This window comes from Solanum lycopersicum, chromosome 3 (genome assembly GCF_036512215.1).
Source record: "Solanum lycopersicum chromosome 3, SLM_r2.1".
NCBI lineage: Eukaryota > Viridiplantae > Streptophyta > Magnoliopsida > Solanales > Solanaceae > Solanum > Solanum lycopersicum.
In genome coordinates, this window is record NC_090802.1 from 16,903,614 (window position 1) to 16,928,751 (window position 25,138).

Sequence of the window (25,138 nt, forward strand, 5' to 3'; positions counted from 1 at the left end):
CAGGTTCATAGGTCTCATGTGTGTACAAGTCAAGTCTATGTAGAGTCTTAAAGATCAGTACGGAGATGTTTGTACTTATCTTCGAGAAGCTATAATAACTTTTAAGAGAACGTTTCACTTCTTGAATCTCTATCATGCGTACTTGGTCAGATTTTGATTCTTGTCGCCTATTTTGTTTCACTCTCACTTACAGTGATGATCGCGTGTAGTTCCTCATTTGAGTATTTGGTGTGTTGTATTAGTCTTTGATGTCAAATTTGTTACAAATGTCGGAGTGATATATTTATGGGAAGGATGCGTATCAGATTTGGAATGTTCAACAACTCAAATAGATTTAGTTAGGTGATTACATGATGAAACGTTTCGAGGATTAGGTTGAACAGTTGTTTTGTGGACTTCATGAGCATATTATACTTTGTTTTGGCTAGTCATTTAGTAGTGGAATCAATACTTGTGTGGTATATGGAATATCTTGAGTGGTTTGACAATTGAAAGTGAAATGACTAAAGAAGGTTAGATAATGAATGTCATAGCTTTAAAAGCTATATTTAATTAAAGTTTTATAACATGTATGGGCTAATTAGTGAATGATGAGAGTGATATTACACTAATTAAGGTCAGAATCTTTAATTTAGTTTCATAGATTGAGGGAATGTCAAAGAGAATTCAAAAATTACTACTATAAAGGTATCGATCATCGCTTGGTAAGAGTTATGGAGTGTGTTACTCGTACTCTTGACCTGATCTATGAACGAACCACTTTAGGTGAGAGATCGAATAAATTTAGTAATGTATTGTAGTTACTATATGGTCTGAAATGTGTGAGTTATTGAGTATAATCTTCTCGAGGTTTATGTCTAATCCTAGTGGTGAATTTAACAGACTTTCATTTGTGATACTAGTGATATATGAAGATGGATATGTCTATCGTTAAGCATGAATATTAACTACTTACATAGTTTATAAGTTATTCAAATGTTCATATAATGAGACCCGATGTTGCATTAAAATTTGAGAGATCAACTAGCTTGTTACTATAGATGTATGAGTTAAACATTATTAATAAGGGAAATTTTGATGGTGGAACTTTGGAGTAGTATAATATATTTAGGTTGCAATGTATATCCAGAAATTATAAATTAGGTTAGATAATATCTTAAGCTCCAAATGAGTAAATAATTATTGGAATAACAAACTTATGGATAAATAATGTTTCAGTGAGTATACATGGCTGAATGAAATTGGAGGGTTTTACAAAAAAGTACATATAAATTGAGTAAGTCAATTGGATGGTTGACATAGCTAGGTTTTGAATGTCATGTTAATGGCGATGCTAAATTCATGGTGAGGGAAAAGACAATCTAATCATGATGCTAATAAGGTTTTATAATGTGTTATGGTTGAAATGCAACTATATGATATAGGTGTTGGGTAAAAATATTTTTTTATGGTAATGATGGCTTTTGGGTATCTAAGATTATGATTTGCAATTATTTGGTGAGTAGCGTGGTTGCAAGGAAAAATGTAGGATGTGTTGAAACACCGATCAAATAGAATCTAAAGGAGCAAGAAGTATAATGAAAAATAATAATAAATTAGTGGAATATAGTGTATTTGGAAAGAGGTGAGAGTAATCTAGCGTTTGGCCATAGATTTCCAAATATTCTTGGCAAATATTATTTGAGTGAAAATTTGGGTGAAATTTCACCATGTGTCTGGCCATAAAATTTGGGAAATAATTTTACCTTTTTAGAAAAATATGATTTATACACACAAGTTTTAAACACTATCAAAACTAACTAAAAGTCTGTATTGCAAGTAAATTGAATGTTAGTTACAACAATAACAAATAAGTCCATGACACTGAAGCAATGTGGTAATTTGGAGTGAGTGCAACAAGTATTATTCCTGTGACGACCCAAATCGGATCGCGACTGGCACCCACACTTACCCTCCTATGTGAGCGAACCAACCAATCTAAACCTTAATATTTCAATGTAATAACAACAGAAAGTAATGCGGAAGACTTAAACTCATTAATAAAAACCAATTCAATAACTATCAATATTCAACATCTATTATTCCCAAAACCTGGAAGTCATCATCACAAGAACATCTACTTTAAACTACTAATTCTAAGAGTTTCTAAGAAGCTAAAAAAACATAAGAAGCTAGTCCATGCCGGAAGTTCAAGGCATCAAGATATGAAGGAGAAGATCCAGTCCAAGCTAGAAGCGTTAGCTCACCCTGAAGATCCGGTGTGACGAAGACTTGCTTGAGTTACTGTTGAGTCGAAGATGACGGCACGTTTGCTGCACTCCACAAATAACAAGAGGAAAAACATAAAAGTAGGGGTCAGTACAAACCACGGGTACTGAGTAGATATCATCGGCCAACTCAAAATAGAAAACAATATGCATTAAGAAATATCATAAAATCAGCTAATATCCTTAGCATGCAGCATTTACAGCTACCATAACCCTTGGTTACAACACCAAGCACATCAATTAGGACTCACACCTCCTCATCATACTTATTTGGGAATTTAGTTCATTAGATTGGATATATTAATATATTTCAAGATTCATTATCTTTATTCCCCTCGTGTCGGTACGTTACACTCCGCTCCTCAATATACTATCCTGGTGTCGGAACGTGACACTCCAATCCTTATTCTATCCTGGTACCAGAACGTGGCACTCGATCCATATTCTATCCTGGTGTCGAAATGTGACACCCGATCCATATTCTATCCTGGTACCGGAACGTGGAACCCGATCCATATTCTATCATGGTGTCGGAACGTGACACCCGATCCATATTCTATCCTGGTACCGGAACATGGCACCCGATCCATATTCTATCCTGGTGTCGGAACGTGACACTCGGATCCTCATATACTATCCTGGTACCGGAACATGGCACCCGATCCATATTCTTTCCTGGTGTCAAAACGTGACACTCCGATCCTTATTCTATCCTGGTACCGAAATGTGGCACCCGATCCATATTCTATCCTGGTGTCAGAACGTGACACCCGATCCATATTCTATCCTAGTGTCGGAACGTGACACCCAATCCATATTCTATCCTGGTACCGGAACGTGGCACCCGATCCATATTCTATCCTGGTGTCGGAACGTGACACCCGATCCATATTCTATCCTGTTACCGGAACGTGGCACCCGATCCCCTAATCTCACCTTTTTCGTTCATCAAGCCTTCTTTTTTACAAAGGCATCATCATTAACAAAGTAGATTAGGGTTTCTTTTCAAGATTTGGGATTCAATAGCTTCATCATGCTTATTTATTCACAATTACATAATCACATCATTAATGCAAGCATACAATTAAGCATATAGAAGGTTTACAATACTACTAACACATATCATTCGCTATTAAGAGTTTACTACGAATAGCATGAAATAACCATAACCTACCTCCACCGAAGAATTGGAATCAACAAGCAATTTCCCAAGCTTTGATATTCCCTCTGCCTCTTGATCAATCAATTTCACTCTCTCCTTGTTCTCTCTATTTTCTTTATTAAAACCCTCTTTCTTTTACCCTAGTTAACATATAATTAAGTGTAAAAGATGGCAATAATACCCCTCTAATTAACTTAGGGTTACCTCTTTTAACCCCCAAGAATTTGAGTTTTTAATATAAACCCACAAAATCTATAATTAAGGAAGGAGTAGTCCAAAAATGTCCCTTGAAACTGTAAGGAAATCCGATTCTTCCTGGGATTTGCGCAACCTGTGACGGGTTGTCGTGCCTGTGACGGGCCGTCGTGCCTGCGACGGTCCGTCCTGCAGGTCGTCACAAGAGTCAGAGAGTCAATTTCCACTGAACAATCTATGACGGTCCGTCACGCCTGTGACGGTCCGTCCTGCCATTCCGTCACGAAGTTCAGAGAGTCAATTTTCAGTACCCAATTTCAGATTTTCCAAGTGTTTTGAAACGAGACCCTGCGACGGTCCGTCGTGCCCATGACGGATCGTCGTTTGGTCCGTCGCCTCAGCCTGTTTTTCCAGAATTGAAGTTTGTTGCTCAAAACGACTAAATAGGTAGTTACAATAGATACCAATTTACCCATCGTTCGTCCCCGAACGATCAAAAGAAGGAAAACAAGGGTGAAAAGGATTACCTGAATCTGTAAACAGATGTAGGTATTTTTCTCGCATATCCGCCTCTTTCTCCCAAGTGGCTTCTTCAATGGGTCGATTCTTCCATTGCACCTTGATGGATGCAATCTTTCTTGACCTCAACTTGCGAACTTCTCTATCTAAAATAGCAACAGGCTCCTCCTCATAAGACAAGTTCTCATCAAGCAAAACTGAATCCCTACGGATAATGTAATTCCCATCCCCATGGTATCTTTTCAACATCGACACATGGAATACCGGGTGTACTCCGGACAGCCCTGGAGGCAAGGCTTACTCATAAGCCACCTCCCCTACTCGCTTATGTACTTCAAATGGTCCAATGTACCTTGGACTTAGTTTACCCCTTTTACCAAACCGCATCACCCCTTTCATGGGTGAAACTTTCAACAAGACTTGTTCACCCTCCATGAACTCTAAGTCTCTAACCTTTCGATCTGCATATTCTTTTTGTCAACTTTGCGCCGCTAAAAGCTTTTCTTGAATAGACTTCACTTTTTCCATCGAATCCTTCAAGAGATCAGTACCCCAAGGTCTAACCTCGAACGCATCAAACCAACCAATGGGATACCTACATCTCCTACCATACAATGCTTCAAATGGAGCCATATCAATGCTTGAGTGATAGCTATTATTGTATGAAAACTCCGCTAAGGGTAAAAAGCTATCCCAATGGCCACCAAATTCTACCACACACGCACGAAGCATATCCTCCAACACTTGAATCGTTCGCTCAGACTGACCATCGGTCTGGGGATGGAATGCAGTACTAAGGTCAAACCTAGTACCCAATTCTGCATGCAATGTTTTCCAAAACTTAGAAGTATACTGCGTACCTCTATCCGATATGATGGATAGTGGAACCCCATGCAATCGCACCACTTCAGAGATGTAAAGTTTGGCTAACTTTTCTGCATTGTAAGTCACCTTGACCGGAATGAAATGAGCAGATTTAGCTAACCTATCAACAATCACCCAAATGGAGTCATACTTACCCATTGTCTTCGGAAGACTAACCACAAAATCCATTGCAATTCTTTCCCACTTCCATTCCGGAATGGGCATTCTCTGAAGTGTTCCTCCGGGCCTTTGGTGTTCACACTTTACTAGTTAACAGTTTGGACACTTGGCAATAAAGTCAACAATATCACGCTTCATTCTACTCCACCAAAAGTGTTGCTTTAGGCCACGATACATCTTGGCTGCACCCGGATGTATAGAATACCTTGAACTATGAGCCTCTGTCAGAATAGTGTTGATCAAATCATCGACGCGGGGTACACATACCCTTCCCTTAATTCTCAAAACACCTTCCTCATCGATTTGTGCTTCCTTAGCCTCTCCTCGCAATACTTTATCTTGAATTCTACGCAGTTTCTCATCATCAGACTGTCTTCCCTTAATCTTGTCAAGAAAGGAAGATCTTGCCTCCACAGAAGCCAACAATCCTCCCCTCTCATTTACTTCTAATCTCATCAAGTCTTTAGCTAGAGTTTGAACCTCTCTAGCCAGTGGGCGTCTAGAAGCTTTTAAGTGAGCTAGGCTTCCCATGCTTCCCGCCTTTCTACTTTAAGCATCCGCTACAACATTCGCCTTCCCCGGATGATACAAAATAGTGATGTCGTAGTCCTTCAGTAGTTCCATCCATATCCTCTGTCTTAAGTTCAAATCTTTCTGAGTAAAGACATACTGAAAGCTACGATGATCCGTGTAGACCTCACACTTAAACCCATATAAATAGTGTCTCCATTGCTTTAATGCAAACACTACCGCAGCCAATTCCAAATCATGAGATGGATAGTTACGTTCATGCACTTTTAATTGTCTTGAAGCATAAGCAATCACACTCTTCTCTTGCATTAGTACCGCACCCAACCCAGAATAGGATGCATCACAATAAACAATGAAGTTCTTACCCTCTACTGGCAAGGTAAGGATAGGTGCGGTAGTCAACAAAGTCTTGAGCTTCTGAAAGCTTTCCTCACATTCGTCCGACCATACAAATGGAACATTCTGCTTAGTCAAGTTCGTCAATTGGGAAGCAATAGAAGAGAATCCCTTGACAAATCGGCGGTAGTAGCTAGCTAACCCAACAAAGCTCCTTATTTCTGACACATTAGTAGGTCTTACCCAATTCTTCACTGTCTCAATCTTAGAAGGATCCACCATCACTCCATCCTTAGAAACCACGTGTCCCAAGAAGGACACTGCATCTAGCCAAAACTTACACTTAGAGAACTTGACATAAAGCTTTTTCTCCCTCAACATTTCCAATACCATTCTCAAATGCTCTTCATGTTCCTTCTTGCTCTTTGAGTATACCAATATATCATCAATAAATACAATTACAAAGAAGTCCAAATATGGCTTAAAAATCCCGTTCATCAAGCTCATGAACGCAGCAGGGACATTCGTAAGACCAAAGGACATCACTACAAATTTGTAATGCCCATACCTCGTTCGAAAAGCAGTCTTTGGCACATCCGTTGCCCGTATTTTCAATTGATGATAACCGGATCTCAAGTAAATCTTAGAGAAGACACAAGCACCTTGTAACTGATCGAACAAGTCATCAATGCGGGGAAGAGGATACTTATTCTTTATGGTTACCTTGTTTAGTTGTCTGTAGTCTATGCACATCCGAAAACTCCCATCATTCTTCTTCACAAACAGAACCAGAGCACCCCAAGGAGATGCACTTGGTCTAATGAAGCATTTGCTCAACAACTCTTGAAGTTGGGCTTTTCACTCCCTCTACCATTATCACGAAGTCCACCACTTCTTGAAAGGATTTCGCTGTAGCCGCTACCTGTAAGGCTAAAATCTGCAACTCTGATCTCAACCCCTTCACACAACGGCGAATCCGCTCTTGTGGACTGAAACAAAGTTGGGTGGCATACCTTGATAATGCACGAAACATAGCCTCATATGCAATAACCGACATCCTACCTTGCTCTAGGCTCAAGAACTCATCTCTTTTCCTATCCCTCAAAGTTCGGGGATATACTTCTCCATAAACAAGCTAGAAAATGATGCCCAAGTCATAGGTGGTGCCTCTGTTGGTTGACACTCAATATGTGACCGCCACCACATTTCGGCCTTCCCTTGAAATTGATAAGTCACAAACTCCACACCAAACCGTTCTACTATACCCATCTTCTGTAGTAGCTCGTGACAGTCAACAAGAAAATCATAAGCATCCTCCGATTCAGCAGCCTTGAAGTCCGGAGGTTTCAATTTCAAGAACTTACTGAAAAGTTTATGCTGATCATTTGTCATTATAGGCCCAGTAGTCAGACGTGGAAATGTGCCTATGTCCAATGAGGCATCCATACGAGAAGCCCTAGTGGCTGCATGTTGTACTTCTGAAACCGGAGGTGTTGGCGCAGAAAACACTGGAGGTGCCAGACCTTGATCAGACAACCCACTGAGATAGGCGAGAACCTGATTGATCATCTCTGGGGTAGGTTGGGGTGGCAATCCCTCATTCTGCGCTTTTTCATTTTCCCGATCCTCCCCTTCTCTTATTACCTCCTCAGTCGGTGGAGGAGTCACTGCCCTAGTATCAGATGGACTAGGTGTTCGTCCTCTTCCCCTAGAGGACGTCCTCCCACGACCTCTACCACGGCCTCTTGTCGTTGCTCTTCCTCGAGCCACAGCCCCAGTGGCTGGCTCAGACGCTTCTTGTCTTGCCGATGTTAGTGTTGGCGCAGTCGTTGCTCTAGTTCTAACCATCCGCGAAATAGAGTGAAGATGGTCAGATACCAATTCGTATCGCCTAGATACCAATTGGACTCAAGTAGTAGCACGAAATAAAGAATGAAAGAGTGAAATTTTCCTAAAGTCTTATAGCCACTCAAGGAAAAGTAAAGGCGTCCCCCTACCGTTCCTTAAGACTCTACTAGACCTGTTCTTGTGTGATGAGACCAACGAACCTAATGCTCTTATACCAAGTTTGTCACGACCCAAATCGAATCGCGACTGGCACCCACACTTACCCTCCTATGTGAGCGAACCAACCAATCTAAACCTTAACATTTCAATGTAATAACAACAGAAAGTAATGCGGAAGACTTAAACTCATTAATAAAAACCAATTCAATGACTATCAATATTCAACATCTATTATTCCCAAAACCTGGAAGTCATCATCACAAGAATATCTACTTTAAACTACTAATTCTAAGAGTTTCTAAGAAGCTAAAAATACATAAGAAGCTAGTCCATGCCGGAAGTTCAAGGCATCAAGACATGAAGGAGAAGATCCAGTCCAAGCTAGAAGCGTTAGCTCACCCTGAAGATCCGGTGTGACGAAGACTGGCTTGAGTTACTGTTGAGTCGAAGATGACAGCACGTTTGCTGCACTCCACAAATAACAAGAAGAAAAACATAAAAGTAGGGGTCAGTACAAACCACGGGTACTGAGTAGATATCATCGGCCAAATCAAAATAGAAAACAGTATGCATTGAACAATATCATAAAATCAGCTAATATCCTTAGCATGCAGCATTTACAGTTACCATAACCCTTGGTTACAACACCAAGCACATCAATGAGGACTCACACCTCCTCATCATACTCATTTGGGAATTTAGTTCATCAGATTGGATATATTAACATATTTCAAGATTCATTATCTTTATTCCCCTCGTGTCGGTACGTGACACTCCGCTCCTCAATATACTATCCTGGTGTCGGAACGTGACACTCCGATCCTCATTCTATCCTGGTACCGGAACGTGGCACCCGATCCATATTCTATCCTGGTGTCGAAACGTGACACCCGATCCATATTCTATCCTAGTACCGGAACGTGGCACCCGATCCATATTCTATCCTTGTGTGGGAACGTGACACCCGATCCATATTCTATCCTGGTACCGGAACGTGGCACCCGATCCATATTCTATCCTGGTGTCGAAACGTGACACCCGATCCATATTCTATCCTAGTACCGGAACGTGGCACACGATCCATATTCTATCCTGGTGTCGGAACGTGACACCCGATCCATATTCTATCCTGGTTTCGGAATGTGACACCCGATCCATATTCTATCCTGGTACCGGAACGTGGCACCCGATCCATATTCTATCCTGGTGTCGGAACGTGACACCCGATCCATATTCTATCCTGGTACCAGAACGTGGCACCCAATCCCCTAATCTCACCACTTTCGTTCATCAAGCCTTCTTTTATACCAAGGCATCATCATTAACAAAGTAGATTAGGGTTTCTTTTCAAGATTTGGGATTCAATAGCTTCATCATGCTTATTTATTCACAATTACATAATCACATCATTCATGAAAGCATACAATTAAGCATATAGAAGGTTTACAATACTACTAACACATATCATTCGCTATTAAGAGTTTACTACGAATAGCATGAAATAACCATAACCTACCTCCATCAAAGAATTGGAATCAACAAGCAATTTCCCAAGCTTTGATATTCCCTCTGCCTCTTGATCGATCAATTTCTCTCTCTCCTTGTTCTCTCTATTTTCTTTATTCAAACCCTCTTTCTTTTACCCTAGTTAACATATAATTAAGTGTAAAAGATGGCAATAATACCCCACTAATTAACTTAGGGTTACCTCTTTTAACCCCCAAGAATTTGAGTTATTAATATAAACCCAAAAAATCTATAATTAAGGAAGAACTAGTCCAAAAACGTCCCTTGAAACGTGTAAGGAAATCCGATTCTGCCTGGGATTTGCGCAACCTGTGATGGGCCGTCGTGTCTGCGACGGTCCGTCGTGCAGGTCGTCGCAAGAGTCAGAGAGTCAATTTCCACTGAACAATCTATGACGGTCCGTCACGGGTCCGTCACGCCTGTGACGGTCCATCCTGCCATTCCGTCATGAAGTTCATAGAGTCGATTTTCAGTATCCAATTTCAGATTTTCCAAGTGTTTTGAAGCGAGACCCTGCGACGGTCCGTTGTGCCCATGACGGATCGTCGTTTGGTCCGTCGCCTCATCCTGTTTTTCCAGAATTGAAGGTTGTTGCTCAAAATGACTAAACAGGTTATTACAATAGATACCAATTTACCCATCGTTCGTCCCCGAACGATCAAAAGAAGGAAAACAAGGGCGAAAAGGAGTACCTGAATCTGTAAACAGATGTGGGTATTTTTCTCGCATATCCGCCTCCTTCTCCCAAGTGGCTTGTTCAACGGGTCGATTCTTCCATTACACCTTGATGGATGCAATCTCTCTTGACCTCAACTTGCGAACTTCTCTATCTAAAATAGCAACAGGCTCCTCCTCATAAGACAAGTTCTCATCAAGCAAAACTAAATCCCAACGGATATTGTAATTCCCATCCCCATGGTATCTTTTCAACATCGACACATGGAATACCGGGTGTACTCCGGACAGCCCTGGAGGCAAGGCTAACTCATAAGCCACCTCCCCTACTCGCTTAAGTACTTCAAATGGTCCAATGCACCTTGGACTTAGTTTACCCCTTTTACCAAACCGCATCACCCCTTTCATGGGTGAAACTTTCAACAAGACTTGTTCACCCTCCATGAACTCTAAGTCTCTAACCTTTCGATCTGCATATTCTTTTTGTCTACTTTGCGCCGCTAGAAGCTTTTCTTGAATAGACTTCACTTTTTCCATCGAATCCTTCAAGAGATCAATACCCCAAGGTCTAACCTCGAACGCATCAAACCAACCAATGGGAGACCTACATCTCCTACCATACAATGCTTCAAATGGAGCCATATCAATGCTTGAGTGATAGCTATTATTGTATGAAAACTCCGCTAAGGGTAAGAAGCTATCCCAATGGCCACCAAATTCTATCACACACGCACGAAGCATATCCTCCAACACTTGAATCGTTCGCTCAGACTGACCATCGGTCTGGGGATGGAACGCAGTACTAAGGTCCAACCTAGTATCCAATTCTGCATGCAATGTTTTCCAAAACATAGAAGTAAACTGCGTACCTCTATCTGATATGATGGATAGTGGAACCCCATGCAATCGCACCACTTCCGAGATGTAAAGTTTGGCTAACTTTTCTGCATTGTAAGTCACCTTGACTGGAATAAAATGAGCAGATTTAGTTAACCTATCAACAATCACCCAAATGGAGTCATACTTACCCAGTGTCTTCGGAAGACCAACCACAAAATCCATTGCAATTCTTTCCCACTTCCATTCCGGAATGGGCATTCTCTGAAGTGTTCCTTCGGGCCTTTGGTGTTCACACTTTACTTGTTGACAGTTTGGACACTTGGTAATATAGTCAACAATATCACGCTTCATTCTACTCCACCAAAAGTGTTGCTTTAGGTCACGATACATCTTGGTTGCACCCGGATGTATAGAATACCTTGAACTATGAGCCTCTGTCAGAATAGTGTTGATCAAATCATCGACGCGGGGTACACATACCCTTCCCTTGATTCTCAATACACCTTCCTCATCGATTTGTGCTTCCTTAGCCTCTCCTCGCAATACTTTATCTTGAATTCCGCAGTTTCTCATCATCAGACTGTCTTCCCTTAATCTTGTCAAGAAAGGAAGATCTTGCCTCCACAGAAGCCAACAATCCTCCCTTCTCATTTACTTCTAATCTCATCAAGTCTTTAGCTAGAGTTTGAACCTCTCTAGCCAGTGGGCGTCTAGAAGCTTGCAAGTGATCTAGGCTTCCCATGCTTCCCGCCTTTCTACTTAAAGCATCCGCTACAACATTCGCCTTCCCCGGATGATACAAAATAGTGATGTCGTAGTCCTTCAGTAGTTCCATCCATCTCCTCTGTCTTAAGTTCAAATCTTTCTGAGTAAAGACATACTGAAGGCTACGATGATATGTGTAGACCTCACACTTAACCCCATATAAATAGTGTCTTCATTGCTTTAATGCAAACACTACCGCAGCCAATTCCAAATCATGAGTTGGATAGTTACGTTCATGCACTTTTAATTGTCTTGAAGCATAAGCAATCACACTCTTCTCTTGCATTAGTACCGCACCCAACCCAGAATAGGATGCATCACAATAAACAATGAAGTTCTTACCCTCTACTGGCAAGGTAAGGATAGGTGCGGTAGTCAACAAAGTCTTGAGCTTCTGAAAGCTTTCCTCACATTCGTCCGACCATACAAATGGAACGTTCTGCTTAGTCAAGTTCGTCAATTGGGAAGCAATAGAAGAGAATCTCTTGACAAATCGGCGGTAGTAGCTAGCTAACCCAACAAAGCTCCTTATTTCTGACACATTAGTAGGTCTTACCCAATTCTTCACTGTCTCAATCTTAGAAGGATCCACCATCACTCCATCCTTAGAAATCACGTGTCCCAAGAAGGACACTGCATCTCGCCAAAACTCACACTTAGAGAACTTGGCATAAAGCTTTTTCTCCCTCAACATTTCCAATACCTTTCTCAAATGCTCTTCATGTTCCTTCTTGCTCTTTGAGTATACCAATATATCATCAATAAATACGATCATGAAGAGGTCCAAATATGGCTTAAAAATCCCGTTCATCAAGCTCATGAACGCAGCAGGGGCATTCGTAAGACCAAAGGACATCACTACAAATTCGTAATGCCCATACCTCGTTCGAAAAGCAGTCTTTGGCACATCCGTTGCCCGTATTTTCAATTGATTATAACCGGATCTCAAGTCAATCTTAGAGAAGACACAAGCACCTTGTAACTGATCGAACAAGTCATCAATGCGGGGAAGAGGATACTTGTTCTCTATGGTTACCTTGTTTAGTTGTCTGTAGTCTATGCACATCCAAAAACTCCCATCATTCTTCTTCACAAACAGAACCAGAGCACCCCAAGGAGATGCAATTGGTCTAATGAAGCATTTGCTCAACAACTCTTGAAGTTGGGCTTTTCACTCCCTCTACCTCTATCACGAAGTTCACCACTTCTTGAAAGGATTTCGCTGTAGCCGCTACCTGTAAGGCTGAAATCCGCAACTCTGATCTCAACCCCTTCACAAAACGGCGAATCCGCTCTTGTGGACTGAAACAAAGTTGGGTGGCATATCTTGATAATGCACGAAACATAGCCTCATATGCAGTAACCGACATCCTACCTTGCTCTAGGCTCAAGAACTCATCTCTTTTACTATCCCTCAAAGTTTGGGGATATACTTCTCCATAAACAAGCTAGAAAATGATGCCCAAGTCATAGGTGGTGCCTCTGTTGGTTGACACTCAATATGTGACCACCACCACATTTTGGCGTTCCCTTGAAATTGATAAGTCACAAACTCCACATCAAACCATTCTACTATACCCATCTTGTGTAGTAACTCGTGGCAATCCCTCATTCTGTGCTTGTTCATTTTCCCCATCCTCCCCTTCTCTTATTACCTCCTCAGTCAGTGGAGGAGTCACTGCCCTAGTATCAAATGGACTAGGTGTTCGTCCTCTTCCCCTAGAGGACGTCCTCCCACGACCTCTACCACGACGTCTTGTCGTTGCTCTTCCTCGAGCCACAGCCCCAGTGGCTGGCTCAGACGCTTCTTGTCTTGCCGATGTTAGTGTTGGCGCAGTCGTTGCTCTTGTTCTAACCATCCGCGAAATAGAGTGAAGATGGTCAGATACCAATTCGTATCGCCTAGATACCAATTGGACTCAAGTAGTAGCATGAAAGAAAGAATGAAAGAGTGAAATTTTCCTAAAGTCTTATACCCTCTCAAGGAAAAGTAAAGGCGTCCCCCTACCGTTCCTTAAGACTCTACTAGACCTGTTCTTGTGTGATGAGACCAACGAACCTAATGCTCTGATACCAAGTTTGTCACGACCCAAATCGGATCGCGACTGGCACCCACACTTACCCTCCTATGTGAGCGAACCAACCAATCTAAACCTTAACATTTCAATGTAATAACAACAGAAAGTAATGCGGAAGACTTAAACTCATTAATAAAAACCAATTCAATGACTATAAATATTCAACATCTATTATTCCCAAAACCTGGAAGTCATCATCACAAGAACATCTACTTTAAACTACTAATTCTAAGAGTTTCTAAGAAGCTAAAAATACATAAGAAGCTAGTCCATGCCGGAAGTTCAAGGCATCAAGACATGAAGGAGAAGATCCAGTCCAAGCTAGAAGCGTTAGCTCACCCTGAAGATCCGGTGTGACGAAGACTGGCTTGAGTTACTGTTGAGTCGAAGATGACGGCACGTTTGCTGCACTCCACAAATAACAAGAAAAAAAACATAAAAGTAGGGGTCAGTAAAAACCACGGGTACTGAGTAGATATCATCGGCCAACTCAAAATAGAAAATAGTATGCATTAAGCAATATCATAAAATCAGCTAATATCCTTAGCATGCAGCATTTACAGTTACCATAACCCTTGGTTACAACACCAAGCACATCAATGAGGACTCACACCTCCTCATCATACTCATTTGGGAATTTAGTTCATTAGATTGGATATATTAACATATTTCAAGATTCATTATCTTTATTCCCCTCGTGTCGGTACGTGACACTCCGCTCCTCAATATACTATCCTGGTGTCGAAATGTGACACTCCGACCCTCATTCTATCCTGGTACCGGAACGTGGCACCCGATCCATATTCTATCCTGGTGTAGGAACGTGACACCCGATCCATATTCTATCCTGGTACCGGAACGTGGCACCCGATCCATATTCTATCTTGGTGTCGGAACGTGACACCCAATCCATATTCTATCCTGGTACCGGAATGTGGCACCCGATCCATATTCTATCCTGGTGTCGGAACGTGACACCCGATCCATATTCTATCCTGGTGTCGGAACGTGACACCCGATCCATATTCTATCCTGGTACCGGAACGTGGCACCCGATCCCCTAATCTAACCACTTTCGTTCATCAAGCCTTCTTTTATACCAAGGCATCATCATTAACAAAGTAGATTAGGGTTTCTTTTCAAGATTTGGGATTCAATAGCTTCATTATGCTTATTTATTCACAATTACATAATCACATATTTCATGCAAGCATACAATTAAGCATATAGAAGGTTTACAATACTACTAATACATATCATTCGCTATTAAGAGTTTACTACGAATAGCATGAAATAACCATAACCTACCTCCACCGAAGAATTGGAATCAACAAGCAATTTCCCAAGCTTTGATATTCCCTCTGCCTGTTGATCGATCAATTTCTCTCTCTCCTTGTTCTCTCTATTTTCTTTATTCAAACCCTCTTTCTTTTACCCTAGTTAACATATAATTAAGTGTAAAAGATGGCAATAATACCCCACTAATTAACTTAGGGTTACCTCTTTTAACCCCCAAGAATTTGAGTTATTAATATAAACCCACAAAATCTATAATTAAGGAAGGACTAGTCCAAAAACGTCCCTTGAAACGTGTAAGGAAATCCGATTCTGCCTTGGATTTGCGCAACCTGTGACGGGCCGTCGTGCCTGCGACGGTCCGTCCTGCAGGTCGTCGCAAGAGTCAGAGAGTCAATTTCCACTGAACAATCTATGATGGTCCGTCACGCCTGTGACGGTCCGTCCTACCATTCCGTCACGAAGTTCAGAGAGTCGTTTTTCAGTACCCAATTTCATATTTTCCAAGTGTTTTGAAACGAGACCCTGCGACGGTCTGTCGTGCCCATGACAGATCGTCGTTTGGTCCGTCGCCTCAGCCTGTTTTTCCAGAATTGAAGTTTGTTGCTCAAAACGAATAAACAGGTCGTTACAATTCCATACATCGTGAAGTAGATAAAGTACATGACTTTGTTACCTAAAGCCAATTTTTAATAATTTTCATCAACAATCATATCATTATTTAATATTCACTAAATATTTCATCACTATTTTGGTGTTCACATAAAAATGATGTAATAAAACGCAAGCAACTACTAAAAAAGGTGTTTTTGTAAAAGATAAAAGATTGGGGTAAAGTTTTAATTTTTAAAATATCCCAAATAATGATATTTGGCCCAAATACTAGAAAAATCTAGTATTTGGAAATTTGGGATATTTGTCAAAAATATTTGCCAAATAATGACAAATTGTATGGACAAACATTATTTGCCAAATTTTTCCCAAATATTATTTGGAAAATTTATGGCCAAACGGGCCCTAGAATATTTTCAGAGGAGTTGAGAATTGTATTTAGAGATATGTGACTTCACCCATTTTTATTTGATTATGTTAATATATAATGACACAGGATCATCAGATTCGTTAAAAACTGATGAATAAGACTTGAGAAAAGAGTATATGAATGTTCAACTCAAATGTGATTATAAATTTTTTTTTGTGGTTTTGAGTTTGTAATGAGTGCGGTTGATTTTTATAGTAAAAGCTATGATAAGTTCTATGGAGAGAAGATCAATGAAAAGCTACAATATGTGGATTCACAAAAATCATCAAGATATGAGTTAATAATTATAGATAAAAGGATTGGGTTGCACATTTAGATTCAAAATCTAAGATTTTCTTTGTGAGTTTAGGTTTGTGGTAATTTTTTTCAAGGTATGGATTGGTAAGGTAAGAAATGATCGATTACACTGAGTATAACGCACTTGGAATTACTAAAATATAATTTGAATAGTAAACTTGATTACTTTTGATTATTATACCTAAGGGGGATTTCACATAATTTTTTGATTTAGAGGAAAACGTAAAAATATCATGGATTGTTGGTCAAATGATGAGATTAGTAAGCGAGTCAGCCAAATGAATAAGAGTATGGTGTATTAAAGAGTTTAGGATCTATAGAATTTTGTTTCATGGGAAGAATTTCATAAAATTGAAGGATTAAGACCTCTCGTATAAACCCTGATTGTAGTTGAAAGATTTATTGATATTTTCCTATCAATTTAGATATGACTCAAAGATGTGAACTTGTTCGGCACTAACTCATTTAGAGTTTATCATTGACTTTATGATGATTAGATTTTTGTTTGGGTGACAAAAAACACTAAGTGGAATATTCTATATTATTACATGGGGCTAGATATTTCAAATTATGATAGGTAACCTATTTATGTTCAACATTGTGGACCTACAATTTTTCATGATTAATGAGGATTTCGAGGAAATTGAAATTACTTTGTCGATGAGATGATACAAACTATTATGATGTGTTACATGGGCATTTGAGGGTGACCAGAGGTTATAAGCTTATATTATATCGAATTATTGGAGTGGCCAAGAATTTTTTAAGTGTTGGTATGATGTATATGATGATTTTGAATGTTAGTGGAAATTTGGCATTTGAAAGATTACGTTGATTTGACATTATACTTGATTTAATAAATTTATATTGTTGGGAAATGCTTTTATATTTGAAACTACTGTTAGTCTTGGGTGGGACCCGTATATGTCATAAAATGCTTATTTGGAAAGAGAGAGCGTCATAGTTTGAAAATTTAAAGGCGATAATGTATTTGATAAGAATACTTTAATACTATTAACAGTTTGAGAGTAAGGAAAATGACCGATATAGTTATGATGCTTGTTGGTTTTAAGAGCGTAAATCAATGATTACTTGAGAAGTATGTGGGGTTTGATGAATCTAGTATTTGTAATATTGTAATGGGGTCAGTTTGGTTGATTGTTGGTAGCTAATAACAAAAGTTGACAGTCAAATGAAATAATTTTATTTATATGGGCATTATGGAAAAAGTATCTAGTGTTATTCGACCTTTATTCCGTATATTCTTAAGTTCACCACCTACTTCGTTTGATATTATTTGGGGTATGATTCATTGCATATGTCCACATGTTTTTTTTTACATCTATGTGTAAATTTCTAGTGGTGGATCGGATGTACCGATCCTCTTATTTCCTCTTGATAGAGTAGGAGCCTTTGATAGACTTGGTCATTTCATTTATGATAATTTGGAGTTGTTGAAATAGTTAAAATATCATGTATACAGACACTACCTTTATTATGAGAACTTATAGAAGAGCTTTCGTAAATAGTTGCAGTATTTGAGAGTGTTCTTAGAGGTTCTATATGCATGGGTGTATCTTTTGATAGGTGTTTACTCGATAACTTTCTTCGTTGGGTTGGATAAGTTTGATTCTCCCTTAATGATTACTCGATGTCTAGAAATACATTTTTCATGACTTAAGTTCAAGGAAAGATTGTATTGTGAGAAGGGAATCTTGAAAATAAAAGTGATTATGCGTGCCTCGTGGTTGATTCAGGCTCACTCATAGTTGTAGCCAATTTTGATTCAGAAGGTTATCTTTATTATGTGAGATAAGAGTCATCTTAATGGGTGTGTTAAGATCTTGTGAGTTTTGGTTCAGATGGGGTTCATGGGTCATCACTCCTAATTAAAGATTTTCTAAAATTTGGTTCGAATTTTCTGTTCTTGATAGTTTAACTTTATAGAAGGTCCTAAGTATAAGTTTACTCAGAAAGAGAAACAGGACTCTGAAAGTCATACCTTAGGATCTTGGTATCCCCTAGTATTTAACTTTCTTTTACTTTATTTTCGAGGACAAACATGGTTTTTAGTGGTGGATAATGTAATGACCCAGAAGGTCATTTTAGAAATTTTAAATATTCTTTAAACTAGAGTTAATTAATTGATGGGTAATTGTAGACAAATGACTTAACCGATAGTTAATGGGCTAAAACGTTAAACTTATTTAAGATCTTATACCACTTAACACATATATACACATTAAATAAGTTAGTAAAATTTTATAACTTTTAGATCATAATTGATTTATCAATCTAGGGAAAATAAAATAAGGAAAAGAGGACCCTCGTAAGACTATAGGAAAGTTACAGATTGGTTTGAGTTGGAAGTTCTACAAATGGGAAAGGCTCAAGTCACGAAGTAAATTCTTATTGGATTCAGGCAAGTGGATTTCTAAACTTTTGTTCAGTGTATGAAATGCGTGTATTTCCTTGTGGTTAATGTTTGTGAGTAACGGGATTGGTGATGGGTTGACTTGTCCACATTGATTAATTCTAATGATGAAAAAAAAGGATAACAAAAGGCAATGTGATAAATTTTTTATGTGTGATGTGTTGAGAAAGGGTAAAAGGCTTGTTGAATCATTGTTGATGTGACTTCATGTTAGTGTAGTTGTGAAGTGTGCGATGTTATGAAAATGGTCATCTCCTCATTATTTGTATAAACTTGTCATTGCATTATTTTTAGGCATTAATTGTGACAAGTGTTTTGTGCATTGAGAAAGAATGAGTAATTAAGAGGATGTAACATTTAGAGGGACGTATCGCGCTCCGTGATGGATACTACATTTTGAGGGACGTATCGCGCGCCGCGATGGTTACTATTATCGAGAATCGTGTCGTGTTTTGCTGATCTTTTGATTACCTTTCTACGGAATTTGTGATAGATTAAAATTGAGCTTGTTATTGCAGTTATATAATTTGTTAAACTATTGTTGTTGAGGATATGTAATTTGTTGAAGTGTTGTTATTGAGGATATGTAATTTGTTGAAGTGTTGTTGTTGAGGATATGTAATTTTTCTAAGTGTTGTTATTGAGCTATGCGCTATGTAAACTGTGAGCTATTAGGTTGGCTTGAATTTAATGCAGGTTGTAGTTGTGGAGGTTCGGTTGGGGGTGGTAGGAGTACCCATATTTAATCCCCTTAGCTTGTGTTTAGAGGTTTACTTGTTGAGTACCGTGTGGTTTGGAACTCACCCCTTGTTTCTACAAAATATATTTGTAGGTTATGAGCTTGGATTTTTGTTGTACTTATCATATATCTTCTTTTCCTAGGCTTCTTGGTGATTTGTGAGGTAGTTGTTTCCATCTCACCAGACTTTCTTCTCCTTAATTATGATCTTGTTCTATTTTAGAAACAAGTTCATTTGAGACTTGAGTTTTCTTTTGAATCAATTGTAATATTTTAGAGGATTGTACACGTGACTACCAGGTTTTAGGGTTTTTGTTAAGTTACTTACATTTTATTTCCGCACTTTATGGTAATGGTTGACATTTAGGATTACTTGTCTTGGTTGGAAAAGTCGAGTGCCATCACGTCCATTTTTGGGTCGTGACACTTGGTGGGATAAGACGAGTGCCCTCACGTCTGTTTTTGGGTCGTGACCAATGGTATTAGAGACCCAGGTCCATAGTTCTCACGTGTATATAAGCCGAGTCTACGTAGAGTCTGAAGGATCAGTACAGAGACATTTGTACTCATGTCTAAGAGGATATAAAGATTACTAGGAAACTTCCTTTTGTTCATTCTTTCTCATCGTGCGTAGTTACCTTCTTTAGTACTGAGTTGTTGTATACTGTTTTTACAAATGACGAGGAATAGAACTATACTTACTGCTGGTAGGTTGAGGCACTTCCCGAGGCAGTTGTCAAGGCCCCAGCTAGGGGTAGGGGTAGAGCTCAAGCTAAAGGTCATACCCGTTGTACGACAGTAGCAAGAGGTCGTGGCAGTGGAGCAGCACTAGAGAGAGGTCGTGCTAGAGAGGTCTCTCCAAAACCTCAGATTGATGATAGAGAGGACCAGGTTCCTCAAGAGCCTGTAGTCACACCTTTGCTTCAGGATACACTATTGAGGGTGTTTAGTGTGCTAGAGGGTTTTTCTCAGCTTTGTGGTGCAACCGCCTCACAACATGATTCTCGTACTAGATAGTGCATACCCAAGAGTAGCAACAAGCTGTAGTTGTTCAGGATGCGGTTGGGCAGCTACCAGTAGATCCCGCGGTTTATAATGATGTTGCACTAGCAGTTGGGGGTCAAGTTACACTTATGGTTGTTCTTACAGAAGATGAGCAGCGTAGGTATGAGAGATTTCGAAAGATGGTGGGAAGAGCGAGGATGCTCATGAATTTCTAACTACCTACCGAGAGTTACTAAAGGTGGTTGGATTAGCTGAGTCACACAGGGTTTGATATGTTACACTCCAACTTCGTGGAGCAGCGAGAGACTGGTGGAGGACTTATTCGGGGGTTTTGCCAGCTGGATCTCCTCCGGTGACTTGGGAGAAGTATGCTAGTGCATTCCAAGATCGTTTCATCCCTTGGATCATGAGAGAGTAGAGTCGCTTGAGGTTTGAGAGTCTGCGACATGATGGTTTATCGGTTACAAAGTATGAGGCGCGTTTTTGCCAGTTGTCTTGACATGCGTTAGCCATTATTCAAAATAACACAGAGGGGATCTGCAGATTTGTGAGGGGATTGACTTTCTCTATCAAGTCAAATGTGTTTCAGACATCTAGGGAGGGGGATATTTTCCAGTCCATTGTGAGCGACGCCAAAGAGGCAGAATTGATGGAGAGAAAGGAGTTTGGGGATGCTAAAAGGGCTCGTATATCAGGTCAGTTTCATGGTGCCTCATCTGGAGGTAGGGGCTTACAGAGAGTAAGTGGTTTTTTTAAGTAGCAGGGACCTATTCATGCATCTATGCCGACATTTGAGGGTGTCTAGACATCTAGGGGTTCTTATAGCTCGGGTAGGGGATCGTATGTTTCATAGTAGTGACCTACAGGGCGAGGCAACTATAGTGGGTTTTCAGGGTCCACACAGAAGTTTCTAGGTCAGAGATTTTGTTTACTTGTGGATATCTCGATCATCTAATACGGTAGTGTACTTCTCAAAGGGTTCGTGATGGGCCTCGACCTAATTCTTCATTCTAGACTAGACCACCAGCACCAGAGGGTAGAGGTCGTGGAAGAGTTCAGTCAGGTAGAGGTGCAAGAGTTTCTAGTAGTGGTGTTGCAGCTCAACAAAGTAGGGGTAGAGGTACCACCCAGGCTGGAGGTGGACGAGGAGGCCACTTCTATGCTTTCCTGGGGATACATGAGGGGGAGACCTCTGATGTTGTTATTAACGGTATCATCATAGTACGCCATCGACCAACGTCTCTGTTGTTTGATAAAGGTTCTACATTGTCTTATGTGTCTACGTATTTTGCAGCTTAATTTGATGTGATATGTGATAGCAAGACTGTACGTATTCGTGTTTCTACACCCGTGGGTAAGCCCTTAGTGGTGGATTGAGTGTATCGATCTTGTCTTATTTCTTTGGCTAGGTATGACACTTGGATAGACCTAATCATTCTGGGGATAGTAGACTTTTATATTATCTTGGGTATGTATTGGCTTTCTCCTTATCATGTTGTCCTTATTTGTAATGCTCCTCTTGTGACTTTAGCAATGCCTAGTGTTCTGAAGGTTGAATGGAAGAGTGTTAGTGGTTTTTATCCTAGAAAGATCGTCTTTTTAATACGTGCTCAGACATTGGTGGAGAGGGGGTGTTTGTCTTACTTAGCTTTTATTCGGGATACTAGCGTTGAACCACGTCCCATGGACTCTATTCCCCTGGTTAAGGAGTTTCCCGATGTATTTCCTTCTGATATTCCTGGTGTTTCTCCCGATAGGGATATCAATTTTGTTATAGATTTGGAGTCGGGCATTAAGCCTATTTCTATCCCTCGATATCGTATGGCCCCAGCAGATTTGAAAGAATTGAAGGATCGATTGCAAGATTTATTGAGTAAGGGTTTTATTCGCCCTAGTGTATAACCTAGGGGTGCCCCTTTATTGTTTGTGAAGAAGAAGGATGGGATCATGAGGATGTGTATTTATTACCGACATTTGAACAAGGTAATGGTGAAGAATAAGTATCCCCTTCCGCGTATTGATGACTTATTTGATCAACTACAGGGAGCATCATTGTTCTCTTACATTTATTTCAGATCTAGGTATCATTAGTTGAATATTAGGACTTTAAATATCCCTAAGACAACTTTTCAAACCTGATATGGGCATTATGAGTTCCTAGTGATGTCCTTTGGATTGAATAATGCCCCTGCAGCTTTCATGGAGTTGATGAATGGGGTGTTTCAACCATACCTTGATTCTCTTTTGATTGTTTTCATCGATGACATCTTGGTTTACTCTAAGACTGAGGAGGATCATTTCCGACACTTGAGGATTGTACTTCAGAGGTTGAGAGAAGAGAAGTTGTATGCCAATTTCTCAAATTATGAGTTCAGGCTTACTTCTGTGGCATTCATACGACACGTGGTGTTTAATAACGGTATTATAGTAGATCCTTTCAAGATTGAGGAAGTTAGAGGCTGGACGTGACCTACTTCATGTACAGAGATTAGGAGTTTTGTGGGATTGGCAGGCTATTATGGATGATTTGTTCAGAGTTTCTGTGCTATTACTGCTCCATCTACTAGATTGACTCGATAGGATGTGGGTTTTCAATGGTCTGATGAGTGTGAGGAGAGCTTTCAAAATCTCAAGACTTTGTTGACATCTACTCTTTTGTTGACTCTACCTGAGGAGGGTGTAGAATTTACTGTGTATTATGATGCTTCAGGAGTTGGTTTGGGGGGGGGTGTTGATCCAGAAGGGGAAAGTGATTGCTTGAGCTTTTAGGCAATTGAAATCCCATGAGAAGAACTACCCTAATCATGATTTGGAGTTGGCGGCTGTGGTATTTGCACTTAAGATATGGCGTCATATCTTTATGGGGTACATTGTGAGATCTTCACAGATCATTGGAGTCTTCAGTATATCTTTAGCCAGAGGGATTTGAACTTGAGGAAACGGATATGGCTTGAGTTGCTAAAGGACTATGATGTGACCATTTTGTATCATCTAGAAAAGGCTAATGTTGTGGCTGATGCTCTGAGTATGAAGACTCCTAGCATGGGGAGTCTTGAAGTGCTTAGTATTGAGAAGAGACCGTTGGATAGAGCTGTGCAGATATTAGCTATCAGTCTTGTCTGCTTGCAGATTTCTGAGGAGAGTTATAAGATGATTGCTTTTATTGAGGCTCAAACTTCTTTAGTCGAGCAGTTCCGTGGGCACAAATTTGATGATGAGAAGTTATTTCTCATTCGAGACAAAGTATTGACATGGGAAGCCAAGGAGGCTGTCCTTGATTCTAATGGCGTCTTGAGGATCGGAGGAAGGATTTGTGTGCCTAAATGGGCGATTTAATTAGATTAATTCTTGAGGAGGCCCATTGTTCTTGATATTCCATCCATCCGGGGGTGGCGAAGATGTATCATGATTTGAATCATTACTGGTGGCGTGGGATACAGAGAGATATTTCCAACTTTTTTTCGAGGTGTTTGACGTGACAGCAGGTCAAGTGTTAGCACCAGCGGCCTTGGGGTGTATCTTAGAGGATGCCTATTCCTACTTTGAAGTGGGAGTGGATTACTATGGACTTTGTAGTGGGTTTGCCTACCACAGTGGGTAGTTATGAATCTATTTGGGTTGTTGTTGATTGGCTGACCAAGTTTGCCCATTTCATTCCGGTTCGGGTGAAGTATACGGCAGAAAAGTTAGCTGAGCTATATATAAGTAAGATTGTGCAACTACATGGAGTTCCTATTTCTATCATATCAGATCGAGGTTCAATATTTACTTCTCACTTCTGGAAGGCATTATAGCATGGTCTAGGTACTCAGTTAGATATGAGTACAACCTTTCACCCTCACACTGATGGTCAGTCTGAGCGGACAATTCAGTTGTTGGAAGATATGCTCCGAGCGTGTGTGATCAATTTCGGAGATAGATGGGATCGATATTTACTCTTAGCGGAGTTTGCCTATAATAACAGTTATCACTCTAGTATCCAGATGGACCCATTTGGGGCGTTGTATGGAAGACGATGTAGGTCTCCGATTCGTTAGTTTGATTCGCGGAGATGGACTCTTTGGATACAGACTTGCTTAGAGATGCTATGGATCAAGTCCGTATGATTCAGTATAGATTATTGACAGCTTAGAGTTGAAAGAAGAGTTATGCAGACCGGAGAGTTAGAGCCTTAGTGTTTATGGAGGGTGATCATGTTTGGCTACGAGTATCACCTATGAAGGGTGAGATGATGTTTAGAATGAAGAACAAGCTTAGCCTTAGGTTCATTGGAACTTTTGAGATTTTGAGCCGAGTGGGAGAGTTGGCCTATAAGTTGGCCTTACCACCTAATTTTCGGCAATTCATCCTATTTTCCATGTCTCTATGTTTCGGAAGTA